General features: G+C 44.3%; 1 protein-coding gene across 1 annotated transcript in view; it reads left to right on the top strand.

Moving 5' to 3' along the window:
• Positions 1 to 11,614: 11,614 nt before the first annotated feature.
• The window catches only part of LOC118930162 (fibroblast growth factor-binding protein 1), a 35,287-nt gene continuing 26,430 nt past the window's right edge, over positions 11,615 to 20,471 (top strand). The window contains exon 1 of the mRNA XM_057502115.1: positions 11,615 to 11,746. The gene's annotated coding sequence lies outside the window, so the exon portion shown is untranslated. The remainder of the gene's footprint in view (positions 11,747 to 20,471) is intronic.

Raw genomic sequence — 20,471 nt, 5'->3', positions numbered from 1 at the left:
AAAATGCCATGAATTTTCCTACTGCTTTCACAGAGTCCCTTCTTCATTTGATCTCCTTTTTCTTTTTAGTGGGGAAATGGGAGCTTCTCAACTGATCCTTTGAGTTCTCACAAAAGGATTCTGTCACTGCTGTTCACTCTGTAGGGAAAGGAGGCCATGGATCTTCTTAGCTCGCCGTCCTATGACATCACTCGTGAATGAGTATTTTAACCAGCTTTTCAGAAGAGTCCAACACACAATAAAGTTGACCAAACAATATTTCAACTCATCCTACAGGGAAAGGTCCTCATCTGTTTAGAAAATAGCTTTTGTCCAAGAAATGGCACTAAAGCCCATGACAAATGACAGATTATTGACAGAGCAGCCTGTGCCTCTAACTGCTTCAGGAGAAAAGTGAGAAGGTGGAGCCCATCCTGAGAGTGTGGCCCTGGGAGGTTCCAGGCTAACCTCCAGCCCTGGAGCCCCTCATCAGCCTGAAATGCCTGTCTCCACTCCCAGCTCTGTGTAGGGGCCCCTGCACCCTGCGTGCCCTTGAACCACTGCTACCATTGCTTGGTGAGATCAGTGAGTCCTGCCACCTCTCTGCCCTCTTCTAAGTGAGCATTTGTTGCATTGCTCTTCCCCTGACAAGATCGCAAACACTCGTTTAAGTTCCTTTGGTTCCCTGTGGTCCTTTAGAGGCAGAATGGGCAGATGTTGGACTCAGAAGGCCTTGGTTCAAATGTGGCTCTCCGATGGGAGCAATGCAAACTCTTAGCCTCATTCATTCTCTGTAAAATGGGGAGGGGATTGTACCTACCTCATGGGGTGGATGCGATGCTCAGCATGATGCTGGGCACTGACTGGGCTCAATGAAGGGGGTTCTATGTCCCCTGCCCACAGGAGGCCTCCAATAAATAGCACATCAAGTTTCTCTGTGAGGAAGTAGACTCTTTAGAGCCCCTCAGTGGGAATTTAAGGAAAGTCTGGCCAATCTATCTTTCTATGCATAAAATATCCAGAGGAGTCGCCACTCAATTCAAAGGGGAAAGGAATTTCTTTCACCTAATGATACTGAAACAACTAGATATCAATAAGAGGAACAAAAAAAGTTGGGCATTATTTGACAGCATGATCAAAAGTCTACTGAAAATGATTCTAGACCTACATAAAAACAGGGCTCCCCTCCCAGCACCCGGTTGTGTTGTTTCCTTCCGTGGTCAGAGCTGCATGTGCTAGTGCAGAGGTCACCACCGGCCCCTGCCGACCAGTTACACAGCCACACCTAGGTCTCCCGACCAACGGATAGGGGTCACGGGGGCAGGGAGAAAAGGGGACAACTTTTAATGTTCATGATGTCTCTCTGCTACTGCTTCCCAGAGAACCAGTGAAAGAGCACTCTAGGGTTCAAAGTTCAACCAATTCATCATAAGTCTTGTGGCTTGTGCTATTTCATATTGAAACACCAAAACCAGTGGTGATGGAAGCAACAGGCCGGAATTACTCACCATGTTCTCACCTATAACCACCTGAAGATGAAATCAGTTAGTCTCTGAAGCACTTATCAGTGACATGGAAACTCCTTTGCTGTGAGTTGCAAATATATCCAGGTCTGGAGCCCCAGAAGGACTGCAGTTTATAATCAACATAAAAGAAGTCTTTGAAAGACTTTTTTTCAGTCTGTAGAGGTCAAGACTGTTGCTACTAACAGGCAAAAGGAGGTCTTGTGGCTGTCAGTTTAATAATATAGTTCTTTTTTATTCCTCAGAAGTCAAATGTCTATCAGTGTGTTAGAAATTACAGTTGGATAATACTTCAGACTATTAAAGGCAGGGACCAGTGTGATGCAAAGGCATCTCCCATCCCTCCCCAGCCTTTGACTTACTCACCCTCCACCCCACACCTCCCAGGGAGCAAAGGTTCCCTTCCCTCCCCTGCCTCTTTCCTCAGGCCCCTCTGCTTCCAGAGGCCAAGCCAGCCCGGGCTGCCAGCTGAGGTCTTACCAGGAGTCCTCCTCCTGGGTTCTTGCCAGGATCCGGTGCTCGGTGCTGTCAGGCTTAGTTTGGGGTCCTGGTGTTGCATTTCATCTTTTCTCTCAGAGCAGAAGGGATACTCGTGCAGCTGGAAGGAATGAGTCCTGTGACTTTGGGGACATCATATAAGTCAGTTTTCTCATCTTTATGTCAGCAAAAGTAATGCCACTCCTTAGAGTGTGGATATAAGTCTGTGTGACAACTCACGGCAAAGACTCCATGGTGACACAGTGCCGCACAGATGTGCACCTGGTTGGGAGTCCAGTGGAAAAGGGATCGAATATTCAAGGGAACAAAAATGTTCTTGGCCGTCTGCTCCCCAGGATAAGGTCACCAATGGTGACACCTTGAAGACAAAAGTGCTCGTGACAAATGGGGACATGAGTCTCCCAAGGACACTGAGAAGGACAGAGGCCTAAACTAGCCCGACTCTAACCCGGACCCATAGCAGGTGCCATCAGGGTTGGTTGGAACAGTTCAAGTCCAAGACAAATTAAACCACGGCATTGCAATCGGTAATTGTTTCCAAGAGAAACTGAAGGTGACTCACCTTTTCTGCTTGTAGATCCTGTGAAGGTGAAACGAGAGGGAACCACGTGCTGAAGGAAAGCTGCCCCTGAGGCCGCGTCCCTCCCTTCCCTCCCTCCGCCACCCTCAGGTGACACTGTGGCTCCTAGACGGGGCCCCTAACTGAGAACTGTGAGTTCTGCGGGCACAGTCTGGGGGGCTGGGGAGCATTCCTGGCCCCTCTCCCCCAGCCCCAGGTGGGTTCCTGAGCCTCTCTCATTGGAGGGTGGCCCCCGTGTGGCCCCAGTTTCCTGACCTCTGGTCCCACAGGGCCTGGAGCAGGGGCTGGGGAGTAGGGAGAGAGGAGGGTTTGAGGGGAGACTTCGCAGTGTATATGAGGCCCTTAAAATGCTTACATATATTGTAAATAGGTCCACAAGTCACATGCCAGGGAGAGTAAACTGAATTGTGTTAAAGTAACTGTTTATCTATGTAAAGGCTCTGCCGAGTTCCCCTGGCTTTGTGGCCACTTGGACAGTATTCTAGGAGAAGTGCGCCAGTTTTAGAGTCTCAGTTTTAGTTTTTTGGAAACCTGGCCCCACCAGTCTCTAGCTGTCTCAGCGAGCCTTCACGTCCCCCTCTGTGTGGTGTGGATCACAGTGGCACCTGTCTCCTCCGCATGGTGTGAGGATTAAGTGGGATCATCCATGTGAGCATGTGCAGAAATAGATCGAGTGATAGCTGCTGCCACTCAAACCCTTGTAGTGTTGCTCAGTCACTCTGTTAAACGTGTGGCAGGTATGGAGGCAGGTCTGCCCAGTGGGCATCATAACAGTGTCATCATCCTTGGGAAGATGGGTAGCCAGGGGCCTGCAGGCTCCTCAGGAGAATTCTGGAAAGCCCTCCTGCACATCTCCTCACCTCCTGTATCCATAACTTCCTTCCTGGGCACACATGAAACCCACGAGTGTGTCCCCACTGGGAGCAGCTCTCCCGTCTCAGAGAACAGTTGTTCCTCCCCACATCCAGCCCCACATTTCAGGGGATTGGCTGTTCGCCCTAGAATCCTGCTCTTTGCCGGGGTGGGTGAGTCCAGCAGCAGGAAGGTGACACAAACGCCTCTTATCAAGGTCTCTCCCTGAGATTGTCCACATTGCAGCGCAGCTCAGAGCTGCTGACATCTGATCCCATCCACGTGGAGAAAAGCAGGCTGAGAGATCACAGCCCACGTGCGGAGAACTCTGAGATGCAGACTGAGAACTGAGTTGCTGGTGACACACAAGTCCCGACTCGCTGGGTCCCTGATTCCTGCCCAACCTTTGCCTCCATCATTTCTAAGAAACTTCAAATAAATACCAATACTCTTTGTTTTAGTATGTGTAAATATAGTTAGTTTCTATTATTGCAAACAGAAGTGGCTTAAGAAATACACAATCCATTTCTATCCAATAAATATTTTCTCAGTACTTACAAGCTTCATGCTAAAAACTTGTGGAAAACCAGGGGAAGGTACAATGAATTCTGTCACGGACACAGGGAGTCATGATGCCTCTTTGTCACGTACAAAGTGACAGGACAGAAATTTAGGATAAGAGTTTGGCAGAGGCAAAGTGTACTGCAGTAGCCTGGCATTTGGGAAGAGGAGTGGACACTCGGGGGAACTAGGGCCTAAGAACATACCTGCAGGGGTGGTGTGCAAGGGGCTGGACCTAAGATAGCAAAGGCCCCGTATGTTGGACCGTGACCCTTGGACTTTGTTCTGTGCATAGATGAAAAACCCTGAGGGCTTGCAGTTGGGCAGCGATGAGCACCACCACTAGAGCAGCCAGTAGGCAGGGAGCCCCAGACCAACAGGCCTGCCCTGGGGCGGCAGCCCGCTCATACTGACCTTCCTCTTCCCTAAGGCGAGACTAGCAGCTTGCACAGAGTGGTCCTGGGTAATGGCTGCGTGAACACCAATCCTTCCCCTGCAGCTGTTGTGTTGTCTCTTCTCCAGCCCAGGCCTTTGGCAATCCTCTCTGCCTCTGGCTGTGTTAGATGCCCCAGCCCGAGGACCCGCCCTCCCAGCACGGCAGCTGACCCTGCCTTGTTGTGATGAAGATCCTTGTCTGTCATCTCCCCGAGGGCGAGGGCCATGTCACCTTGACTGCTTCCCTGGCAATGACAGAGAGGCTGCGCCTTGGGTGACTGGGAGAATGAGTGGATCACAGGCTGAATGACTGAGCGGCAGAATGAATGGGGGCTGGGTAGAGGCCTGCCCTGTTCTCCCTGGAGCCAGCGCGTGTCTATGCCCCTGCCACTCCCGTCGTCCCCGAGCCAGCCCGCAGCAGGGGAGAGGGCTCTGCTCCCCGGGTGTGGTGCCATCCATTGGCCCCTCGCGTGCCCTCACCAGAGCACCTTCCCCTTCTCCTGGGACTGAGGCTGCCCCTCACATGCCAACATGAATGGTGACTCAGCATTACCCCGGAGAGAGGACCGCTCGGCTTTCCCCTTTTCCAGCTTTGCATGGTGGTCAATGGCACAGTATGAAACCCACTGAGAATTCAGCAAGAAGGCTCCCTGGGACCTTCTGCCCTGACTATGGAGAGGGGGCAGGGTGTGTGCTGTGTGCCTGCCTGTGTGCAGTGACAGTGCATAAATGTGTGAGTGAGGTGTGTGCCTATGAGTGTGTGCATGTGCCTGTGTGTGTGTGTGTGTGTGTGTGCTCAGGTGCACAGACATCTGTTATCTAAAAGGAACAGATTTTTTTTCTTTATTTTTTTTATTCAAGTATCATTGATAAACAATCTTATGAAGGCTTCACATAAAGAACATTGTGGTTTCAACATTCACCCATATTATCAAGTCCTCACCCCCCCATTGCAGTCACTGTCCATCAGTGTAGTAAGATGCTACAGAGTCACTACTTGTCTTGTCCGTGCTATACTGCCTTGCCCGTGACCTACCTATATTGTGAGTGTGAATTATCATGCCCTTTAATCCCCTTCTCCTTCCCTCCCCACCCATCCTCCTCAACCCCTTCCCTTTGGTAACACTAGTCCCTTCTTGAAGTCTGTGAGTCTGCTGCTGTTTTGAGGAACATATTTCTTTAAAGTATGTTTAACCTGTTACAATAACTTCCTTAAAAAAACACAACTGAAAAACCTGAAGGAGATAGATGAACTTGCTGTCTGAAATAGATGAGTTTGCTATAAAAACTAGAGAAATTTTTAGGTAACATAGAAAGATTTCAAAGTCCCCTATTACTGGATGTGGTCCATCCAGAAATGGAATATTATTTAGTTGTAAGAAGAAATAGGGTGCCAAAAAACCCATATAATTAAGTTGATCCATTTGAAATTGTTGATATTGTCCACTCTGGACCTTTCATTTGGTTTAACCTGAAAATGCAAAAAAAGGTAGATTTCTTTTTAGATAGACTGAGAATAGGAACCAAGGATTGTACATGGCTTCTAATAAACCAGGTAAAATATTATGGAATGTGAAACAAGGTATTCTTATTGAGATAAATCAGTACAAATAAACTGTATAGGCTTTCAATTTGCATTCAGACCAAATACTATACCATCAACAGTTCACTGTCATTTTTCTAAAGTAAAACTTTACCATTTGTATTGTTTGATTTGCTAATCAGGAATTCTGAAATCTCATGACTAATGTGCATTTTAAATTTCACATGCAAATATTGTTTGACAGATCCAAGATGAATGCTTCCTGCAGAGCAGATTTTAGAGGATTTTTTAACCAATTTCCTAATTTTCTGACAGTCAGGAAGTTTTTAATGCACACTACTTGACCCAAAAATTAATATTGCTTTGATGCAGTGACTCAGCATTTTCTAAGGTTGTTTATGTGGTCACTGTGGAAGGAGGGGCTGGTTTGTATCGAAATTTGGCCTGGATTATTGCAGTTAAAGCTCAACTCACAACCAAATCACATGACTATACAGTCTCTGGTGACTGCACCCACGGAGGCCAGCCCTCGAGGTCCAGGAACCATATTGTCACAGTGAAAACACATCAGGCTAAAATCAGCTTTGGGACTTGAAATCACCTGCCAGAGACCAGACTGCATGAGACATGCATTCAATTACCAACCTGCCCCCTGGGTGGGTCCCAGCCGGGTCCAGGCTTCCAGTGGAGCCACCAAAGCCCCTCAGAAGAGCCTGAGATCCATCACTCAAGTCTTTGATGAAGAGAAGAATGACACAACCCCAATCTAATCAACACATTCTCAAAGCCCCCGCCCCGCACTCCTAGAATTGTCAGGTCCCCAAACACAAGGGACGCCTGAGGAACCGTCACAGCCAACAGGCGCCAAGGAGGCATGGCCATGAGATGTCCTGTGGGATCTCAGATAGACCCTGGACAGGAAAGGCCCTTAGGAATTGAAGACTTATGTCCCCAGCAAAACCTGCACATGAATGTTTATAGCAGTTTTATTCTTAATTGCTAGGACGTGGGAGCCACTAGGTGTCTTTCCAGAGTGAATAGATAAAGGAACTGTGGTCCATCCAGAAATGGAATATTATTTAGTTGTAAGAAGAAATAGGGTGCCAAGCCATAAAAACACATGGAGGGATCTTAGAGCTAGAAAGCTGAGTGAAAGAAGCCAATGGAAAAGCCTAAATTCTATATGGTTCCAATGATATGACGTTCAGGGAGAAGCAAAACCATAGCAACAGCCAGAAGATTAGTGACTCCTGGGGCTTGAGGAAGGGGGAGGAATGAAAAGGTGGCATCCTGAGGACTGTGAGAACAGTGGGGGGATCTGCGTGACGCCATCGTTGTGGATCCATGTCATTATATGTCAGTCAAAAGCCGTAGCACGGACATAACCAGGGGTGACTGATGGGTCAGTGCAGGCTCGTGGATGGTGAGCAGTGTGCGGTTTCCGTGCTGATCTGCTGGCAGTGGGGATGGACACACCTGCTGAGCACAGGGTGCATATGGGAACCCTCCTTACTGTCCACTCCATTTTGCCTAACCTAAAGCTTCCCTAAAAAATTGCCTATTATTAAATTTAAAAATAGTATCAGGTGAAATTTAAAGAGTCTGCATAAAATATGGGCTTTAATAATAATGTGTCAATATTGGTTCAATAGTTCTTTTATCTGTCGCACAGTAATGTGAGAGGTTAACTGCAGGGGGACCTGGGCAAGCTGTGGGGCAGGGCCACTGTCTTGCCAACTTTTCTGACAATCTGAACTGTTTAACTATTTGATATTTAACATAATAAGAGGAACACAGAGTGGGAGAGAGAGAAGGAGAAAGAGCAACTGGAGCTTTTCCATGTATGGGTCCATCACTCCATTTTTAATATGCTAGAAGTGGCTTTCATTTATGACATCTCTGTGCTAAGCACTTGGTGTAGGCATCTCACTTGATCACAAAGTACTCCTGTGAAGTCGGTACGATTCTCCTTCATATGAAATTGACCTTCAAGGTTGATGGAACTTGTCTGGAAAGTCTTCTCTAGGCTGGAGCTTTGCCCCTGCATTGGTAAAGAGGGAGTCACTCTAGGTTGCTGTGCATATGAAGTAAGATACATTTTCAGGATGGTGTGTGAGATACAAAAGAACTGAGACAGTGATTTCCAAGTAGTTTCAATATCACCATCTTCCCCAACATCCCCGTAAACATCACCATCATCATCATCTACATATCTTGAGTGAAAAACACATAATATCTTTAGTCACACCTCAAATGTAAAATGAGGACAGTGTCCTGAGTTTGATGGAAGGATAAGAGGAGTTTGGTTAGAATTTTTTTCATCTTTAAGCCCCCAACAAACAGACAGTCCCGATGACACTGGGCTGTGTCCAGAGTTCAGATTCCTTGCATTCCTTCTGCCTCATTTCTTCTTTACACAATTGCTTCTATTTCCTATCCCCGTGGGGTCGGTTGCCACCAAGAATTCCCTTCTCAGATCAGTGGAAGATGAACAGCCTGGGGCTACACATGCTTCTTGCTTTTCTTTTCCTCTCGGGTTATTGAGCATGAATCCAAATGTCAAGGCAAGGTGAATCTGCAGTGGACCTCCCTTCTTGTGCAAAGCTTGCGGGTGCTCCAAGGTGGGAGTTTGCTGTCTTTTCTTTGTCAAAGTACTTGATATACCCTGAAGCCCTGTCTATGGCAGAAATGGCAAATAGGTTTTGTCTTTTATGCCAACACTGGCAGATCATACATGGCTTCTGGAGGACTGGGGTCCAGTGAGTCCAAGGCTGTATCAGGCTCAGCAGGAGAGCCCTGCACAGTCTGTCATCCTGTCTGCCAAGGGCACTGGAGGGGATACTGGTGGTTCCTGGTTTGCGTGTTGTCATCCTCAGCCCATGGAATAAAGCCTTCAGCTTTACATTTAGGACCTCTCTTTGACTGTCCAGTCTTACCTTCCTCCTTCCCCTGTCACAAAACTCCTTCAGAAACTTCTTTACTAACTGATCCTCAAACAGATTAGGAATATTTTATTAGGAGAGACTCCAGATTTCATATGGCTTCCCTAATGAGCTGAAGTGCCCCGTCTCAAGAAGTCTTTCTCAATAATCTAGTCAATTACTCAACAGCTGTGAAATCCCACTAGGAATTATTATCTACATTTGTGCCCATTTATGATCACTTACTGAAGTATTGACTGGCTGTTTTTGCCAGTCTTTTCTCTTTCTGTGGACACGGAAGTCCCTTCTCTCATGCGGAACTGCCTCCTGGGAGGCGGTGGGAGCCTGCTGTGAACAGCCGAGCTGGGGCTCCAAACCCTCCCCAGTGGCCCCAGGCCACTGCAGGGGGAGAGCATCATTTCCTCAGTTTATGGAGGTGTGAAGGAAGGAGGGACACAGCCTCAGCTCAGTGTGGCACAGTGTAGCACCCACTGTGGGTGATGGTCTATTTCTCTCCATGAATATCCAAGAAAGGATAAGAGGGGATGGGGACGATGGGGAGACCAATGACATCACAGAGAAATGACATTCGAGCTGGATGTTGAAGGCTGAGCTGGTGTGGGCCTGGCACAGTGGGACTGGAGGGCATTGCAAGTAAGGGGAGCAGTGAGATCAAAGGCAGGCAGAGGGCAAGTGCACCACGTCTCCAGGAGATGCGGGTGAGCGGCTGTCTGAGTGGTTTAGTGTGGCCAGATGGGAGTGTGTGTGTGTGTGTGTGTGTGTGTGTGTGACATGAGTGTGGAATAACTCAGGCTGAGCCCACAGGTAAGGGCCTTCACAGCCTGGGCTAATACTGTGCCCCCTGCATGCACTAGAGCCATCCAGGCAGAGCTGGGATGGGACCACAGGCAGGCTGCAGGTCCATGGGAAGCCCGTGGGGAAAGCTCCAGGTTCTCTGCCAAAGCGTGGAGACGCTGCTCAGAGAAGATCCAGGAGTCCCTTGCAGATTTGCCTTGTGTTCTGACTTGCATCATTTTCCAGGAAGAATCTGACTGCCTCCTGGGGATCACAATGAATTTCTAATTTTTTCAGAAGACCACCGTGATCTATATCTCCCTGTGAACAAAACAGCTTTATCTTGCCTATGTCCAAATAATCTCCCAAATACTACCTGTGAGTGCCGTTTGTGGAGGTCAGGGCTTCTCTAGGGTGATGCTTGGGACAATGGAGATGACCCCTAGATGAACAGTTTTACAGGAGGCCTGCCATTCGGAGAGATAGCCACCTACAATGGGAATTCATAAAGAGACACTTTAATGCACTAAGTGAACCAGAAACACCCTTATCTCCATGACACTGGAATTCTCAAACAGGTACATCTTGCATAGAATCCAACCACTGCGCAGTTATTGGAGCATTTCACTGTTTTCTGAATTTATGACTTAGGTAGCAACCATATTTCATATGAACATATTGGATTTGGGCATCAAATGCTGAGGAAGTCTGATGGTGCTGAGCCCTGTTCCGGAACTGCTCAGTCAGGTGGAACTGAGTGTGGACATCCCCAGTTTGCCACAATCCCCACAATTCTCTGTTAATGCTCTGGCAGAACAGAAGTTCCATTGCCTTTGATCATCAGAGTTGTGGTATTGCTCTCCTTACGGAGGAGTTAAGGAGAATGTGAACAACTTTTGTGCCAGTCCATGGTGAGTGAGGTATATTCTGAGGTCTATGTCTTCTTAGTGGAAATGAACCTCATTCTATATGTTTAGTATATAAACAATGTAGTCTCTTCTAAAGACTACATCTTAAGACCACATTATGACCTATTTCACATCTGCTCTGTTCTATGTTAATAGCTTAGCCCAATTTAAAGAAATCAGTGTGCAGCCTTAATGAGGTACTGTTAGTGTCAGCAACTGGTAGACCAACAAATGGAGGTTCAGGGAGGTTAGTTGTTTGGGGTAAGAGCTCACAGCTATACAATGGTGCTTCAAGATTCCACCTAGGTCATTCTGGGATAGGCCTGTGCCCACAGAGGGCTGACCAGAGTGAGGTTCTTGCATGTAACCTGAAGGTGTGTATTTTCAGCACAAAGCCCCAGATCAGGAACTTCCTCCTTACCAGCTTCCAGGGCCCATGCACTCCTCTGCTCACACAGGACTTTCAGTTGCCTCCTCAGTAAAAACAGATGCAGAAACTGAGATGTGCCCCCAGCTTGATTCATTCCCTAACCAAATGAGAGTAGCAGGTAGGAAAGAGTCAGATAATGGATGCAGAGAGTCAGTCCCAGATTTAAACTATGGGCTCCTCATCCTCGTAGCTCTGTGACCTCAGACAAGCCCTGAATATCTCCAAGCCCCAGTTCTCCATGTGTAAGACCAGATCAATCAGCTTGCTGCACCAGAGGGTGAGTGTGATGAGAAGGGTTTGGGGACAACAGGCCAGCACAGTGCAGGGCAGCAATGATTATTTTTCTTATTGCTTGTTACTGTCCCACAGGTATTCCTCCTGGGGTCCTCATCCCATAAGAAAGGCCTTTGCCAGGCTGAGCTGTCCTCCCATCCTGGCCCCTATGGGCAAGGGAAGGGCTTCAAGGAAGCAGGTCAGATGTTCTGCCAGGACCCCCTCCCCCAGGATGGCATCAACCACCTTCCCTACCGAAACTGGCTCCCTCCCAGGGGTGCGGCTGGGAGGAGTATGATAAAGATCTACCCTTACATGTGTTGTAAAATCTCTGCCTGGGCTCCTATAAGAAAGGCTTCCCTGCCTGGCCCTGCAGGTGAGACAGCTGCAAGCCCGCGAGCTTCTTCCTGCATCTGGCACTGCACTGGATCTGCACGCCCAGAACAAGGTAAGAGCCTGGCTTCTTGTAAGAGTTTCATGTCCCGCCACCCTTCCCACTCCCCCGAGGACCTCAGGATCCTGGGTCTTGACCCCATCCATGGACTCTTGGGGACCAAGTCCCAATTCCATGAGGAATGACGGGGCCACCACCTGGTGTCCCTAGGCCCCTGCCCACCCTTTGTTAGGGAGCCCATGCTCTTATTACTGTCTCCCTTTGTCAGTCTTCACCTGACCAGGGTGAAGATGACATCTGAGCCATTTCCTGATCCTGCCCCTCTGCAAAAATATCCTGTATTTTTAAAAAATAGAACACTATAATATGAATCATCTTATCATGAACTGAGGCAAATCAAATCTTGAGTAAGTTATAGTTTTCTTTGTTGCCAAAATTTTCTGGGAAGTGGAATAAATTTAAAGGCAAGAATTGTTCAATATTGGGTGGTGTGCAGGACAAGAGAGATACAGTCTGGCTGTCTGCTCCATCATCGCCACTTACCCACTAAGGGATCTTGAACAATTTGTTTACTGGTCTGAGCCTTAAATGTCACATCTGTTACCTGGGGGTGGTTTATAATTATCTACCAGGCATGCATCTTGCATGGAAACAAGGTGAGAATCAAATGCTGGTGGAGGGCATAGCACATAATAGATAATAGAAATGCTATTTCTCTCCAACTTTGAAGCATACTGTTCATAGCCCACCTGGTAAAATCCACACAGTTTAGTGCAGTAGTTAAGGTCATCAATTTATTCAACAATGTATTTTTAAAAGCATTGGTTGAAGGCTTTCTCTATGCTCAGCACAGGGCCACAACAGGGCTCCAGAAATTAGTCAGGATCCTTCCCTCCCACCTTATAATCTAAACGCTCTGAGGGAAAATCCACCCCTATTGGCTCTGACTCACTCTACCTCAGATTGGTTGGCCTCCCCTGCTTCTGCATTTCCTTAGGCTCCTACTGCCTCGCTAATGCTCCCACTCACACTCAACTCAGTGTCCAAACTCCATGCACATGGATGCTTGCTTGGGTCAGCATCACCTGCCATGTCACCTGCCATGTCCTATCCCCTTGTGTGGTTGTCTGAGTCCGTGTAGAATGGTGAGCTAGGAACCCAGCACCTGGAGCTGGAGGAGGGCTTGGCAACTATCTCATTCAGCACCTGGGTATCCAGATGAAGGGTTGAGACCCAGGGAGAGTGACTTTCTCAAGATCAAGTTGAGACAGTGTTGGAATAGATTCCTGGTCAAATGCTGTTAATTTCCCCAAAGAGTTACTTCAAAGTTTTTTGTTTTTTGTTTTTTGGTATCATTAATGTACAATTACATGAGCAACATTATGGTAACTAGACTCAGACTCCCCACATCACCAAGTCCCCTCCAACATACCCCATTACAGTCACTGTCCATCAGTGTAGTAAGATCCTATAGAGTCACTAATTGTCTTTTCTGTGTTGTACAGCCCTCCCCATGCCCCCCCCACATGATGTCTGCTAATCATAATGCCCATTTTTCCCCCTTATCCCTCCTTTCCCACCCATCCTTCCCCGTCCCTTTCCCTTTGATAACTGTTAGTCCATTCTTGGGTTCTGTGAGTCTTCTGCTGTTTTGCTCCTTCAGTTTTTTCTTTGTTCTTATACTCCACAGATGAGTGAAATCATTTGGTACTTGTCTTTCTCCACCTGGCTTATTTCACTGAGCATAATACCCTCTAGCTCCATCCATGTTGTTGCAAATGGTAGATTTGTTTTCTTCTTATGGCTGAATAATATTCCATTGTGTATATGTACCAGATCTTCTTTATCTATTCATCTACTGATGGACACTTAAATTGCTTCCATTTCTTGGCTATTGTACAAAGTGTTGCGATAAATATAGGGATGCATATGTCTTTTTGAAACTGGGCTCCTGCATTCTTAGGGTAAATTCCTAGGAGTGAAATTCCTGGGTCAAATGGTATTTTTATTTTGAGCTTTTTGAAGAACCTCCATACTGCTTTCCACAAAGGTTGAACCAATTCACATTCCCACCAGCAGTGTAGGAGGGTTCCCCTTTCTCCACATCCTTGCCAACATTTGTTGTTGTTTGTCTTTTGGATGGTGACCATCCTAACTGGTGTGAGGTGATATCTCATTGTGGTTTTAATTTGCATTTCTCTGATGATTAGCGATGTGGAGCATCTTTTCATGTGCCTGTTGGCCATCATAATTTCTTCTTTGGAGAAGTGGCTGTTCAAATCCTCTGCCTGCCTTTTAATTGGCTTATTTGTTTTTTGTTTGTTGGGTGTGTGAACTCTTTATATATTTTGGATATCAACCCTTTATCAGATATGTCATATATGAATATATTCTCCCATACTGTAGGATGCCTTTTTGTTCTATTGACGGTGTCCTTTGCTGTACAGAAGCTTTTCAGCTTGATATAGTCCCACTTGCTCATTTTTGCTTTTGTTTTCCTTGCCCAGGGAGACATGTTCATGAAGAAGTTCTCATATTTATGTCCAAGAGATTTTTGCCTATATTTTTTTCTAAGAGTTTTATGTAAGTTTCATGACTTACATTCAGGTCTTTGATCCATTTTGAATTTACTTTTGTGTATGGGGTTAGACAATGGTCCAGTTTCATTCTCCTACATGTAGCTGTCCAGTTTTGCCAGCACCATCTGTTGAAGAGACTGTCATTTCCCCATTGTATGTCCATGGCCCCTTTATCGAATATTAGTTGACCATATATGTTTAGTTTAATGTTTGGAGTCTCTATTCTGTTCCATTGGTCTGTGGCTCTGTTCTTGTGCCAGTACCAAATTGTCTTGATTACTGTGGCTTTGTAGTAGAGCTTGAAGTTGGGGAGCGAGATCCCCCCCACTTTGTTCTTCCTTCTCAGGATTGCTTTAGCTATTTGGGGTCTTTGGTGTTTCCATATGAATTTTTGAACTATTTGTTCCAGTTCATTGAAGATGCTGTTGGTAATTTGATAGGGATTGCATCGAATCTGTATATTGCTTTGGGCAGGATGGCCATTTTGACAATATTAATTCTTCCTAGCCACGAGCATGGGATGAGTTTCCATTTGCTAGTGTCCTCTTTAATTTCTCTTAAGAGTGTCTTGTAGTTTTGAGGGTATAGGTCTTTCACTTCCTTGGTTAGGTTTATTCCTAGGTATTTTATTCTTTTGGATGCAATTGTGAATGGAATTGTTTTCCTGATTTCTCTTTTTGTTAGTTCATCATTACTGTAGAGGAAAGCCACAGATTTCTGTGTATTAATTTTGTATCCTACAACTTTGCTGAATTCAGGTCTAAGTTCTGGTAGTTTTGGAGTGGAGTCTTTAGGGTTTTTTGTTTTTTGTTTCTGTCTTTTAAATTTTTTATTAAGGTATTATTGATAAACACTCTAATGAAGGTTCCACATGAAAAAACCAATGTGGTTACTACATTTACCCATACTGTCAAGTCCCCACCCACACCCCAATGCAGTCACTGTCCATCACTGTAGTAAGATGCCACAGATTCACTATTTGCCTTCTCTGTGCTACACTGTTTTCCCGATTAACCCCCATATCATGTGTACATAATACCCCTCAATCTACTTCTCCATCCCTCCCCACCAGCCCTCACACACCCTTCCCCTTTGGTAACCACTAGTTCCTTCTTGGAGTCTCTGAGTCTGCTACTATTTTGTTCCTTCAGTTTTGCTTTGTTGTTATACTCCACAAATGAGGGAAATCATTTGGCACTTGTCTTTCTCTGACTGGCTAATTTCCCTGAGCATAATATCCTCCAGCTCCATCCATGTTGTTGCCAATGGTAGGATCTGTTTCTTTCTTATGGATGAATAGCATTCCATTGTGTGTATGTACCACATCTTCTTTATCCATTCATCTACTGATGGACACTTAGGTTGCTTCCATATCTTGTCTAATGTAAAAAGTGCTGCAATAAACATAGGGGTGCATATGTCCTTTTGAATCTGAGAAGTTGTATTCTTTGTGTAATTCCAAGGGGTGGGATTCCTGGGTCAAATGGTATTTCTATTTTTAGTTTTTTGAGGAACCTCCATATTGCTTTCCACAATGGTTGAACTAGCTTTCATTCCCACCCGCAGTGTAGGAAGGTTCCCCTTTCTCCACATCCTCACCAGCATTTGTTGTTCTTAGTCTTTTCGATGCTGGCCATCCTTACTGGTGTGAGATGATATCTCATTGCGGTTTTAATTTGCATTTCCCTGATGATTAGTGATGTGGAGCATCTTTTCATGTGCCTGTTAGCCATCTGAATTTCCTCTTGGAGAACTGTCTCTTCATATCCTCTGCCCATTTGTTAATCAGGTTAGTTGTTTTTTGGGTGTTGAGGTGTGTAAGTTCTTTATATATTTTGGATATTAACCCCTTGTTGGATATGTCATTTACAAATATATTCTCCCATATTATAGGATGCCTTTTTGTTCTGTTGATGGTGTCTTTTGCCGTACAGAAACTTTTTAGTTTAATGTAGTCCCATGAGATCATCTTTGCTTCTGTTTACCTTGCTCGAGGAGATGCATTCAGGAAGAAGTTGTTCATGCTTATATTCAGGAGATTTCTGCCTATGTTTTCTTCTAAGAGTTTTATTGTTTCATGACTTACATTCAGTTCTTTGATCCATTTCGAATTTACTTTTGTGTATGGGGTTAGACAATGGTCCAGTTTCATTCTCTTACATGTAGCTTTCCAGTTTTGCCAGCACCATCTGTTGAAGAGACTGTCATTTTGCCATTGTATGTCCATGGGCCCTTTATCGAATATTAGTTGACCATATATGTTTAGTTTAATGTTTGGAGTCTCTATTCTGTTCCATTGGTCTGTGGCTTTGTTCTTGTGCCAGTACCAAATTGTCTTGATTACTGTGGCTTTGTAGTAGAGCTTGAAATTGGGGAGTGAGATCCTCCCCACTTTATTCTTCCTTCTCAGGATTGCTTTGTCTCTTCGGGGTCTTTGGTGTTTCCATATGAATTTTTGAACTATTTGTTCCAGTTCATTGAAGAATGTTGTTGGTAATTTGATAGGGATTGCATCAAATCTGTATATTGCTTTGGGCAGGATGGCCATTTTGACAATATTAATTCTTCCTAGCCAGGAGCATGGGATGAGTTTCCATTTGCTAGTGTCCTCTTTAATTTCTCTTAAGAGTGTCTTACAATTTTGAGGGTATAGGTCTTTCACTTCCTTGGTTAGGTTTATTCCTAGGTATTTTATTCTTTTGGATGCAATTGTGAATGGAATTGTTTTCCTGATTTCTCTTTCTATTAGTTCATTGTTAGTGTATAGGAAAGCCACAGATTTCTGTGTGTTAATTTTGTATCCTTCAACTTTGCTGTATTCCGCTATCAGTTCTAGTAGTTTTGGAGTGGAGTCTTTAGGGTTTTTTATGTACAATATCATGTTATCTGCAAATAGTGACAGTTTAACTTCTTTACCAATTTGGATTGCTTGTATTTCTTTGTTTTGTCTAATTATCATGGCTAGGACCTACAGTACTATGTTGAATAAAAGTGGGGAGAGTGGGCATCCCTGTCTTGTTCCCAATCTCAGAGGAAAAGCTTTCAGCTTCTTGCTGTTCAGTATGATGTTGGCTGTGGTCTTATCATCTATGGCCTTTATTATGTTAAGGTTCTTGCCCTGTATACCCATTGTGCTAAGAATTTTTATAATGAATGGATGTTGAATTTTGTCGAATGCTTTTTCAGGATCTATGGAGATGATCATGTGGTTTTTGTCTTTCTTTTTGTTGATGTGGTGGATGATGTTGATGTATTTTCGAATGTTGTACCATCCTTGCATCCCTGGGATGAATCCCACTTGGTCATGGTGTATGATCCTTTTGATGTATTTTTGAATTCAGTTTGCTAATATTTTATTGAGTATTTTTGCATCTATGTTCATCAGGGATATTGGTCTGTAATTTTCTTTTTTGGTGGGGTCTTTGCCTGGTTTTGGTATTAGGGTGATGTTGGCTTCATAGAATGAGTTTGGGAGTATTCCCTCCTCTTCTATTTTTTGGAAAACTTTAAAGAGAATGGGTATTATGTCTTTTCTGTATGTCTGATAAAATTCTGAGGTAAATCCGTCTGGCCCGGGGGTTTTGTTCCTGGGTAGTCTTTTGATTACTGCTTCAATTTCTTTGCTGGTAATTGGTTTGTTTAGATTTTGTGTTTCTTCCTTGGTCAGTCTCGGAAGGTTGTATTTTTCTAGGAAGTTGTCCATTTCTTCTAGGTTTTCCAGTTTCTTAGCATATAGGTTTTCATAGTATTCTCTAATAATTCTTTGTATTTCTGTGGGGTCCGTCAGAATTTTTCCTTTCTTGTTTCTGATTCTGTTGATGTGTGTTTCTCTTTTTCTCTTAATAAGTCTGGCTAGAGGCTTATCTATTTTGTTTATTTTCTCAAAGAACCAGCTCTTGGTTACATTGATTTTTTCTATTGTTTTATTCTTCTCAATTTTATTTATTCCTTCTTTGATCTTTATTATGTCCCTCCTTCTGCTGATTTTAGACCTCTTGTTCTTCTTTTCCCAATCTTGATCATTGTGATGTTAGACTATTCATTTGGGATTGAATATGCCTGAATTGCTATATACTTTCCTTTTAAGACTGCTTTTGCTGCGTCCCACAGAAGTTGGGGCTTTGTGTTGTTGTTGTCATTTGTTTCCATATAGTCCTTGATCTCTATTTTAATTTGGCCATTGATCCATTGATTATTTAGGAGCATGTTGTTAAACCTCCATGTGTTTGTGGGCCTTTTTGATTTCTTTGTATCATTTAGTTCTGGTTTTATTCCTTTGTGGTCTGAAAAGTTGGTTGGTAGAATTTCAATCTTTCTGAATTTACTGAGGCTCTTTTTGTGGCCTAGTATGTGGTCTATTCTGGAGAATGTTCCATGTACACTTGAAGAATGTGTATCCTGTTGCTTTTGGATGTAGAGTTCTATAGATGTCTATTAGGTCCATCTGTTCTAGTGTGTTGTTCAGTGCCTCTGTGTCCTTATTTTCTGTCTGGTGAATCTATACTTTGGAGTGAGTGGTGTGTTGAAGTCTCCTAAAATGAATGCATTGCATTGTATTTCCTCCTTTAGTTCTTTTAGTATTTGTTTCACATATGTTGGTGCTCCTGTGTTGGGTGCATATATGTTTATAATGGTTATATCCTCTTGTTGGACTGAGCCCTTTATCATTATGTAATGTCCTTCTTTATCTCTTGTTACTTTCTTGGTTTTGAAGTCTATTTTGTCTGATACTAGTACTGCAATACCTGCTTTTTTCTCCCTGTTGTTTGCATTTAATATCTTTTTCCATCCCTTGACTTTTAGTCTGTGCATGTCTTTGGGTTTGAGGTGAATCTCTTGTAAGCAGCATATAGATGGGTCTTGCTTTTTAATCCATTCTTCTATTACTCTGTGTCTTTTGATTGGTGCATTCAGTCCAATTACATTTAGGGTGATTATTGAAAGATATGTGCTTATTGCCATTGCAGGCTTTAGATTCATGGTTACCAAAGGTTCGAGGTTAGCTTCTTTAGTATCTTACTGCCTAACTTAACTCACTTATTGAGCTATTATAGACACTGTCTGGTGATTCTTTATTTCTCTCCCTTCTTATTCCTCCTCCTCCATTCTTTATATGTTGGGTGTTTTATTCTGTGCTCTTTTGTGTTTCGTTTAACTGCTTTTGTGGGTAGTTGATTTTATTTTTTGCCTTTAGTTAGTATTTGGTTGGTTGCTTTCTTTGCTGTGATTTTATTTTCTCTGGTGACATCTGTTTAGCCTTAGGAGTGCTCCCATCTAGAGCAGTCCCTCTAAAATACCCTGTAGAGGTGGTTTGTGGGAGGCGAATTCCCTCAACCTTTGGTTGTCTGGGAATTGTTTAATCCCTCCTTCATATTTAAATTATAATCGTGCTGGATACAGTATTCTTGGTTCAAGGCCCTTCTGTTTCATTGCATTAAATATATCATGCCATTCTCTTCTGGCCTGTAAGGTTTCTGTTGAGAAGTCTGATGATAGCCTGATGGGTTTTCCTTTTTAGGTGATCTTTTTCCTCTCTCTGGCTGCCCTTAATACCCTGTCCTTGTCTTTGATCTTTGCCATTTTAATTTTTATATGTCTTGGTGTTGTCCTCCTTGGTTCCCTTGTGTTGGGAGATCTGTGGGCTTCCATGGCCTGAGAGACTATTTCCTTCTCCAGCTTGGGGAAGTTTTCAGCAATTATTTCTTCAAAGACACTTTCTATCCCTTTTTCTCTTCTTCTTCTGGTACCCCTTTCATGAAAATATTGTTCCGTTTGGATTGGTTACACAGTTCTCTTGATATTCTTTCATTCTTGGAGATCCTTTTATCTCTCTCTGCCTCAGCTTCTCTGTATTCCTGTTCTCTGATTTATATTCCATTAACAGTCTTTTGAACTTTATCCAGTCTGCTCTTAAGTCCTTCCATTAACTCCTTCATTTCTGTTATCTCCTTCTGGACTTCATCCCTTAGCTCTTGCATATTTCTCTACAGCTCCATCAGCATGGTTATGACTTTTATTTTGAATTCTTTTTCAGGAAGATTGGTTATATCTATCTTGCCAGGCCCTCTCTCTGGCATTGTTTGAGTGACTTTGAACTGGACCAGGTTCTTCTGCCTTTTCATGGTGCCAGAAGTGATCGCCGGCATGTGGCGCATGTGTCAGCTGGGAGAACAAAGTCCCTTCCTGCTTGCTGGTTGCCT

The sequence above is a fragment of the Manis pentadactyla genome, chromosome 5 (genome assembly GCF_030020395.1).
Source record: "Manis pentadactyla isolate mManPen7 chromosome 5, mManPen7.hap1, whole genome shotgun sequence".
Lineage (NCBI taxonomy): Eukaryota > Metazoa > Chordata > Mammalia > Pholidota > Manidae > Manis > Manis pentadactyla.
Note: the sequence above shows the minus strand (reverse complement) of the source record. Positions and strands in the feature narration are given on the sequence as shown.